This window comes from Capra hircus (assembly GCF_001704415.2).
Source record: "Capra hircus breed San Clemente chromosome X unlocalized genomic scaffold, ASM170441v1, whole genome shotgun sequence".
In the NCBI taxonomy this organism is placed as follows: Eukaryota; Metazoa; Chordata; class Mammalia; order Artiodactyla; family Bovidae; genus Capra; species Capra hircus.
The window spans coordinates 20,982,424-20,992,565 of NW_017189517.1; the positions used below are offsets into that span (position 1 = coordinate 20,982,424).

At 37.3% G+C, this 10,142-nt stretch overlaps 1 pseudogene; it reads right to left on the reverse strand.

Moving 5' to 3' along the window:
• Positions 1-451: 451 nt before the first annotated feature.
• On the reverse strand, positions 452-1,046 carry LOC102169271 (annotated as a pseudogene).
• Positions 1,047-10,142: the final 9,096 nt, after the last annotated feature.

Here is a 10,142-nt window from a genome sequence, read left to right on the forward strand (position 1 = left end):
TGAATTTGTTGGGGAGAAAGTGGTCTCCCTGTCCTATTCCTCTGCCATCTTAAGACCACCCTTCTGAGTGGTCCTTTAAAAAAATGCTAATTTATAGTTAACTGAGTGTTTGGTGATGATGGAGTAAAAGGCAGGAGAGTGATGAACATAACTGCCTTGATAAAGGATCCTAGAATTGTATGAGCTTGTGCAAAAATCTTGATAATGCTTAGTGGCTAAGGGCAACTTCATGCAACCAAATAAGATGAAATTAAGTCAATAACCTTAAAAAAGGCTAATTTTTTTTCCTCCAAACATATCAGAGAGGAATATGAATAATGTACATACAAACTGGGGTTCTGTCAATGATAACAAGAACTATGTGTTGGTTCATATCAAATCCGAGAACATTGGACAACCAAACGTATAACGTTCTTGTGGTTCTCTTAGTATGCAGCATTCTTTATGGTAGTTAGGTCCCTTCACTGGTTTTTTGCAAATCTGAAGTTGTGTTTTTTGTGTCATTGCTGGTATCTCCACCCTCAGAACTGCTTTTATTTTCTTATTCTTTGCAGTCCTTGTCATCTTCGTCTCCTGGAGATTTCCGGGACTGTTTAGAGGATTTCTTTGATGTGTATGACTTTTTCTGCTTTGAGCCTGCTTTTTCACTCTTTCTTTTGCCTTTTCCATCTTCCTCTACTCTGTTGCCTTCTTCCTCACTGCTTGCGTCAATAGTATTCCCGCCTTCTCCCTCGGCTTCTGGAGAGCTTTGTTGCTGAATTGCCTGGTATCCAGTAAACTTTACTCCTGGGTTATTTTCTATTTTGCACAATCCTTCATTAAATCCTTTACATTTGTTTGATTTTTCCAAACTTGTCTTTGTATTCCTTGTAAGGGAAGAGGTGTTTGGTGTAGGTGCCAAAAAAGAAGATAGGGTACTTACTGGCTGGAGGCTTCACAGCTCCCTCTGGGAGTTCATCGATCCTGGTGGGTTAGTGAGAGTAGCCCTTCATCTTGGTGAAGACCGGGTCGCCTGCCTTGTACTTGCAGGGCTGTGGACCTGCCATCCTTGCCGCTCCCCTTCCTGGTCGTTCTTGGGTGCCAGAAAGATGCCAGGAGGCCGCCCCTACAGCGGGCCACGAACCAGGCAGGCGGGCGGACAAACAGCCACTCAGAGGGGAAGGGTCAAGGGGGCGGCTGAGGAGAGAAGCTGCGTTGGGCTCAGCAGTCCCAGCAAATCACTGCCCGCACCGAGGTCCTCACCACTGCTGCCCATAAATTTTAACATTTCAGAAAAAATGCCAATTTCTGGTAGTAATTCCCTCATAGATGTTTTGAACATTTTGGTGATGTTGTCCTGAGGTGTAGTAGCCTTAACTGTCCTTATCTTAACTGGATTTCTGGTTCTGCAAGCCTTTTCAGATTGCCATGAGAAATATCAATAACCTCAGATATGCAGATGACACCACCTTTATGGCAGAAAGTGAAAAGGAACTAAAAAGCCTCTTGATGAAAGTGAAAGAGGAGAGTGAAAAAGTTGGCTTAAAGCTCAACATTCAAAACATGAAGATCATGGCATCTGGTCCCATCACTTCATGGGAAATAGATGGGGAAACAGTGGAAACAGTGTCAGACTTTATCTTTTTGGGCTCCAAAATTACTGCAGATGGTGACTGCAGCCATGAAATTAAAAGACGCTTACTCCCTGGGAGAAAAGTTGTAATCAACCTAGATAGCATATTCAAAAGCAGAGACATTACTTTGCTGACTAAGGTCTGTCTAGTCAAGGCTATGGTCTTTCCAGTGGTCATGTATGGATGTGAGAGTTGAAGTGTGAAGAAAGCTGAGCGCTGAAGAATTGATGCTTTTGAACTGTGGTGTTGGAGAAGATTCTTGAGAGTCCCTTGGACTGCAAGGAGATCCAACTAGTCCATTCTGAAGGAGACCAACCCTGGGATTTCTTTAAAAGGAATGGTGCTAAAGCTGAAACTTCAGTACTTTGGCCACCTCATGCAGAGTTGACTCATTGGAAAAGACTCTGATGCTGGGAGGGATTAGGGGCAGGAGGAGAAGGGGACGACCCAGGATGAGATGGCTGGATGGCATCACTGACTCGATGGACGTGAGTCTGAGTGAACTCCGGGAGTTGGTGATGGACAGGGAGGCCTGGCATGCTGCGATTCATGGGGTCGCCAAGAGTCGGACACGACTGAGTGACTGAACTGAACTGAACTGAACTGAACTGAAGCTTTTCAGTACAATTTTCATTCAGTAGTGGCATTTTCTCAAAATTAACATGTGGAAGGTAGTGTATAATTAGTAGAGAGTATGTGCTTTGCCTCCTAACTGCACTTTGAGAACATTTTCTGTACTTCTAGCATCAGTCGGCCTCATCCCACCAGGAACGAACAGCCCATTTTATTCTCTCTCGGTTTGAACCATATGGCCCATCTTTATAAATGAATGGCTATGTATGTGGCATGATATGAAAACTTTAGACATGCCCCTTGATTTCTTAATATCTCTCCTATGCTTCCTGCCAGTATTCTTTACAAGGTCTTATATTATCATTCCTATTGTAATTTTGAACAGACATTTTAACTTTTATTAGCTGCAGTGTTTTTGTATGTACAGCAAAAGTAATGTGTTATTCTTAGATTCAAGGGAGATTATTTGTATGAAATGCTTAGTAACAACAACAATGTGGCAACTACAGCAAATGTGAGGATAATTTCATTTTATTTTTGTTGAAGACATTACAGTTACTCACTAGTATTTCTAATTATTCTCCCTTTCAAGGTGTAATTGAAAGTTGGACTTCCCTTCCCCTTTGAAAATACGTGTGGCCGTTAGAATTGCCTTGAGCAGGCAATAAAATGTGAGCAGAAGTGATGAGCATTATTTCCAAGCAGCAGTCTTAAAAATGTTTGTCTTGTCCTCCCTCATAACTCTCCATGTCAGTTAAAGTAAATGACAACCTTCCAGATAGTGGAGATTTGGTCAGACTGTCTCTGAGTGAAGACCTGTGGAGCAAAACAGTGGACATATAGGGAATGTAATATGAGGCAGAAACAAACTACTGTTTTTAAGCCAGTAAGATTTTGGTGTTGTCTTTTTACCATACCATATATTATTGTATCCTGACTGGTTTAATCTTATTAAGTCTTTCATTATGTTGAGTATTTTTTAATTGTGATAAAATACACATGAACACAGGATACTTTTCCATTTCTTTATATGTTCTTTCATTTCTTTCAGCAGTATTTTGTTGTTTTCAATGTACAATTCTTTCATCTACATGGGTAAGTTTTCCCCTCAGTATTGTATTCTTTTTGCCATATGTTATTTGTTATTGTAGTAAAATATACATGGCATAATGTTTTCCATTGTAATCATTTTTAAGTGTACAGTTCAGTGACATTAATTATATTCACATTATTGTGCGACCATCACCACTATTTATCTTCAGAACATTTTTCTCACCACAAACTGAAATTAACTCTGTGCCAATTAAATAATAATTATCTATTTCCCTCACCCTCACGCCCTTGTTACTACTATTCTACATTTTGTCTATATGAATTTAACTACTCTGGGAAATTCATAGTATAGAAATCATACAATATTTGTGTTTTTTAATGGTTTATTTCACTTTGTATAATGTCTTCAAGATTGATTCATGTTGTAACCTGTCAAAATTTTCTATTAATTTTTAAAGTTGAACAATAATTCACTGTAGGTATATAACAACATATTTGCATATCCGTTCAACTGTTGAGGGACATCAGAGTTGTTTCTACCTTTTGGCTATTGTGAATAATGATGCTATATTATATAAACATGAGAATTCCTCTTTCACTTCTTTGGGCTATATATCCAGAAATGGAATTGTTGGATCATATAATTCTATGTTTAGTATTTTTTAAGAATTGTTGTACCATTTTCCATAGTACCTGTTCCATTTTACATGTCCCCCAGCAATGCAAAAGGAATCCAATTTCTCCATATCCTTGCCAACACTTATCATCTTCCTGCCTTCCTTTCTTTTTTTTCTGATAGATCTCAGGAGCTATGCTGAGCTGGGACACAGAGAGAGAAAGGGAGAGAGAGAGAGGGCTGAACTGTTACATGTCACAGTAGCCCATTAAAACAACAAACCAGTAGCCCATTAAAACAACAAACCAAGAATAGAAAAACAAAGTGATTACTTACTCTGGTAGTAGAAGACTTTAAAACTAGGAAAAGTGCCACTTTCCTCTGTTCCCCCATGGAACAGTTTACAAGTGGATGATCAGGTGTATCAGCGCAGATATAGGCTACTTCTCAGTGTTGCTGCTGCTAAGTTGCTTCAGTCGTGTCTGACTCTGTGCAACCCCATAGACGGCAGCCCACCAGGCTCCCCCGTCCCTGGGATTCTCCAGGCAAGAACACTAGAGTGGGTTGCCATTTCCTTCTCCAACACATGAAAGTGAAAATTGAAAATGAAGTCCCTCAGTCGTGTCCGACTCTTAGAAACTCCATGGACTGCAGCCTAACAGGCTCCTCCACCCATGGGATTTTCCAGGCAAGAGTACTGGAGTGGGGTGCCATTGCCTTCTCCTCTCAGTGTTGAGAGAGCTCCAAATAAAAGGCCTCAATGTTTTTATGGACTCAGGGGTTGCAGGTAGGTCAGAAAGAGGGCTCAGAGTGGACTAGTACTGAGTCAGAGTAGATAAAAGTGACTTTGGAATTTCCTCCCTCTTCTTCCATAAGGAGGTCTTAGCAGAGGTGCTTGAAGAGGACCTCGGAAGAAGTCTTCAGGTGAAGACACATAGGAATCAAGGCACCAAGACTAGGAATGTAAATATGTGAAGGGCAGAACTAGCTAGTAGAGCCTGAGACCTTGACTGTAACTCTCTTCAGAGATTGTGATGCACTGATTTTACACTAAGTCTGATGTGGGGAGGAAAGCTTCCCTACCCTCATTCCCCAGGAACACTGTCAGGTAAAGCTTTTACAGTTGCCTATGGTCAGGCCTGAAAAATCACACATTGATTTTTAACCAGGGGTTGTATAAGCATTTTAATATGTATGAAGTGGTATATCACTGTGGTTTGGATTTGCATTTCCCTGATGACTATTAATGTTGAGCCTCTTGCTTTTATGCGCTTATTGGCCATTTAGATAACTTCTTTGGAGAAGTGTCTATTCAAGTCCTTTGCCTATTTTTTAAGCAGGTGATTTTGGGAGGTTTTTTTTTTGTCATCAAATTGTAGGAGCTCTTTATAAATTCTGGATATTAATCATCATATATTCCAACATCATTTGTTGAAGAAACTATTCTTTCCTCATTGCATGGCCTCAACACCCTTTGTCAAAAATCATTTGACCATTTATGTGAGGGTTCATTTCTGAGTTTCCATACTATTCCATCTGTCTTATTCCACCATGGTTTTGTAGTAAGTTTCAAAATCAGGAAGTGTGAAACCTTCATTTTTATATTCTTTTCCAAGCTCATTTCAACTATTTTGGGTCCTTTGAGATTCCATATAAACTTTAGGATGGATTTTTATATATTTGAAAAAATATCATTGGTATTTTAATAGAGATTGCATTGAATCTGTATATCACTTTGGGTACTATTGATATTTTATCATTGTCTTCAAATCTGTAAAAATGAGATTTCTTTCCATTTATTTGTGTGTTCTTTAATTTTTTTCAACTATGTTTTATAGTTTCCAGTGTACAAGTCTTTTTTCTCCTGTTTAAGTTCATTCCTAAGTATCTTAACTTTTGATGCTATTGTGAACAGAATTGCTTTTTAAATTTCCTCTTTGGATTATTCATTATTAGTCCGTGTGAATACAACTGAATTTTTTGTGTTTTGATTTTGTATCATACAGTTTACTAATTTTGTTTATTATTTTTACAGTGTTTTTTTTTTTCTTGTGTGTGTGTATGTATGTGTGTGAAATCTTTAGGCTTTTCAACATTGTCATTATCTGGGTTTCATGTAAAGATAATACTGGCTTCGGTAGAAAGACTTAGGAAGTGTTTTTTCTTCTTTAATTTGCTGGAAGAGTTCGATAAAGATTGTTGTTCATTCTTTAAATGTTTGGCATATTTTACCTTTGAAACAATCTGATCCAAGGCTTTTGTTCTTTGCATGATTTTTAATTACTGAGTCAGTCTCCTTATTAATTTAGGTATATTCAAAATTTCTTTTTCTTTTTTTTTTTTTGCAATTCGGTCTTGATAGGTGGTATGTTTCTAAGAATTTGTCCATATATAAGTTATCTAATTGGTTGGTGGGATATTGTTCAAAGTGATATTTTAAGTATATTTTCCTTTCTATAAAATTGTGAATCAACTTTCTGATTTTAATAATTTATCATCTCTTTTTTTCTTAGGCAATTTAGCTAAAAATTTACTAATTTTGTTGAACTTTTCAATAATCCAACTTTTTGTTTCATAGATTTTCTATATTGTTTTGTCATCTCTTTTATATTTTATGTTTGTTGTTTCCTTCCTTATGTAAGCTTTGGCTGGTTTGTTTACAAAATCTTATTCTTTAAGATATAAACTTAGGATGTTGACATATGATTTTCCTTTAAAAAAATATAAGCGTTAACAAATATAAATTCCCCTTGTAGCACTGCTTTTACTGTATCTCATAAGTTTTGATGGACTGTTTTTTTTTTTTTTTCATTTATCTTATTTTCTGATTTTCTTTGTGACTTCTAACAATTCTTTCCTTAGAATTGGAGGATTTTGGACCATTATTTCTTCAGATGGTCTCTCTGTCACTTTCTTTTTTTTTCCATAAAGCATACATTTGTCTCCTGATTATACCCAATATACCCATTGGGCTCTGTTCACTTCATTTATTTTCTTTGCTCTATTCAGACTAAAATTTCAAATGTCCTGTATTCAAGTTTGCTGATTATTTCCTCTGTCTGTTCAAGTCTCTTGTTGAAACCCTCTAGTGAATCTTTCAGCTGAGTTTTCATATTTCTCATCTCCATAACTTGTTTGATTCCTTCTTAGAATTTCAATCTTTTGTTGAAACCTTATTTTATTCATATGTAGCTTTTCTGATTTTCTTTATTTCTTTTCCCATGCTTTCCTTTAGGTCTCTGAGAATATTCAAAACAGTTGTTTCAAAGCTTTTGTTTAATAATTCTAATGCTTGTGTTTCTTCAGAGATTGTTTCTGCTACTTTTTTTTTTTCCCCAATGGGCATTGTGTTCCAGTTTCTTTTTACGCCTTGCGATTTTGTTGTTGTGATTAAAAATCAGGCTCTTCAAAAAGAGTCATTTCTCTTTGCCTTCACAGATTGGCTATTTGCTGAGGAAGTCCTTTAATAATTAGTTGGATATTGGTTACAAGCCTTGGTATATTAGCCCAATATTAAAGCTTAAAGTGCATTCAAGTATTTTTTGACCATACTTCTTCTTCAGGCTGTGTGTAGCTTTTTCATTTCCCCTGAATACATAGATTATTTTTAAATATCTTAAATTTCTGAAGAGGTTCACCTCAGCTTCTCCTCAAGGCCTTTGATAGTCTATTGTTCTGTTTTATTATCTTTTGGCTTTAGCATCTGCAAGTCTGCAGTTTCCCTACTGTTGTTGTTGTTGTTGTTGTTTTTTAATGGACACTCCACACAGCATATGGGATCTTGGTTCACTGACCATGGGAAGCTGTGCTCTTTTCAGTGGAAGTGCAGAGTCTTAACCACTGGTCCACCAGGGAAGTAATTTCTCTACTGCTTTTATGAGCAGAGCCCATTGTTTTCTATTACTTTTCAGCCTGAGATATGAGTTTATGTTTCTTCTTTCCCCTGAGTTAAGCAAAACAGAGACAAGTCCTTCAGGCAGCCCTCAGACAAGCTAGATAATTGGAAATAAGGTCTGATCTACTCTGTCCAGTTTAAGGTAGGGAATTGAGAACTGAGTTGGAGTCTTTGCCAAACTAACATCAGGTTGCATCAGGGAAGGGACAAAATAAAGAAAAATAGAAGGACCATGAATTTGCTTATTGCTTTGATTGTTGCTTTTCTTGACTGGGCATTTGCTTGGGTGCTGATAAATTTTGTTACCCAAAGTTCCTACAGACCTATTTTAACAAGTTTTTTTTTTTTAATGTTTTTTAATGAATCAATGGGTGAACAAGAGCTTGGAGCTTCATAGCCTGCTATTTTGCTAGGATAACTTTTTATTGAGTATTTTAAGAAATGTTTATTCTGCCATCAATACATTTACCATATATCTTTGATTTGTCATCTATAAATGATATTATTTATATTAAACAAGACTAAACCAAGTACAAAAGCTTATGGAAGACGTTTGGAAAGCTTTTTCCAATTTTGTCAATGATCCCTTCAATAATATACATTTAAGACCAGTTATCTACCGAGTCAGAAACCCGCCAATCCTGTTATCTTGGTCACATTATTTTTCACTTGTCTCATTTTTTGATTCAGTTTTAAAGATTGTTCTGACCTAAGAAGAAAATTAAAGGCAAAGGCAAAAAGGAAAGATACACCCATCTGAATGCAGAGTTGCAAAGAATACAGGGAAAGATAAGAAAACCTCCCTCAATAATCAATGCAAAGAAAGAGGAAAACAATAGAATGAGAAAGACTAAAGATTTCTTCCAAAAAATTAGAGGTACCAAGGGGACATTTCATGCAAAGATAGGCACAAGAAAGCACAGAAATGGGATGGAGCTAAGAGAAGCAGAAGATATTAAGAAGAGGTGGCAAGAATACACAGAAGAACTACACAAAAGAGATCTTCATGACCCAGGTAACCATGATGATGTGATCACTCACTTAAAGCCAGACATTGTGGAATGCAAAGTGAAGTGGGCCTTAGGAAGCATCACTATGAGCAAAGCTAGTGCAAGTGATGGAATTCCAGTTGAGCTATTTCAAAACCTGAAAGATGATGCTGTGAAAGTGCTGTACTCAATATGCCAGCAAAAATTTGGAAAACTCAGCAGTGACCACAGGACTGGAAAATGTCAGTTTTCATTCCAGTCTCAAAGAAAGGCAATGCAAAAGAATGCTCAAACTACCATACAGTTGCACTTATCTCACACACTAGCAAAGTAATGATCAAAATTCTCCAAGCCAGGCTTCAACAGTACGTGAACCATGAACATGCAGATGTTCAAGCTGGATTTAGAAAAGGCAGACGAACCAGAGATCAAAGTGCCAACATCCTCTGGATCATGAAAAAAGCAAAAGAATTCCAGAAAAACATCTACTTCTGCTTTATTGAAGGCATCAAAGCCTTTGACTATGTGAATCACAACAAACTGTGGGAAATTCTGAAAGAGATGGGAATACCAGACCATCTGACCTACCTCCTGAGAAATCTGTATGGAGGTTATGAAGCAACAGGTAAAACTGGACATGGAACAACAGACTGGTTCCAAATTGGGAAAGGAGTATGTCAAAGCTGTATATTGTCACCCTCTGATTTAATGTATATACAGAGTACTTCATGAGAAACACTGGGTTGGATGAAGCCCAAGCTGGAATAAAGATTGCCAGGAGAAATACGAACAACCTCAGATATGCAGATGATACCACCCTTATGGCAGAAAGTGAATAAGAACTAAAGAGCCTCTTTATGAAAGTGAAAGAGAATGAAAATGTTGGCTTAAAACTCAACATTAAAAAAAACTAACATCATTGCATCCAGTCCCATCACTTCATGGCAAATAGATGGGGAAACAATGGAAACACTGAGAGACTTTATTTTTTGATGCTACAAAATCACTGCAGATGGTGACTGCAGCCATGAAATTAAAAGATACTTGCTCCTTGGAAGAAAAGCTATGTTCAATCTAGACAGCATATTAAAAAGCAGAGACATTACTCTGCCAACAAAGGTTCATCTAGTTAAAGCTATGTTTTTTCCAGTAGTCATGTATGCATGTAACAGTCGGACCATAAAGAAAGCTGAGTGCCAAATAATTGATGCTTTTGAATGGTGGTGTTGGAGAAGACTATTGTGAGTCCTTTGGATTGCAAGGAGATGCTACCAGTCAATCCTAAAAGAAATCAGTATTCATTTGAAGGACTGATGCTGAAGCTGAAGCTCCAATCCTTTGGTTCACCTGATACAAAGAACTAACTTTTTGGAAAATACTCTGACACTTGAAAGATTGAAGAC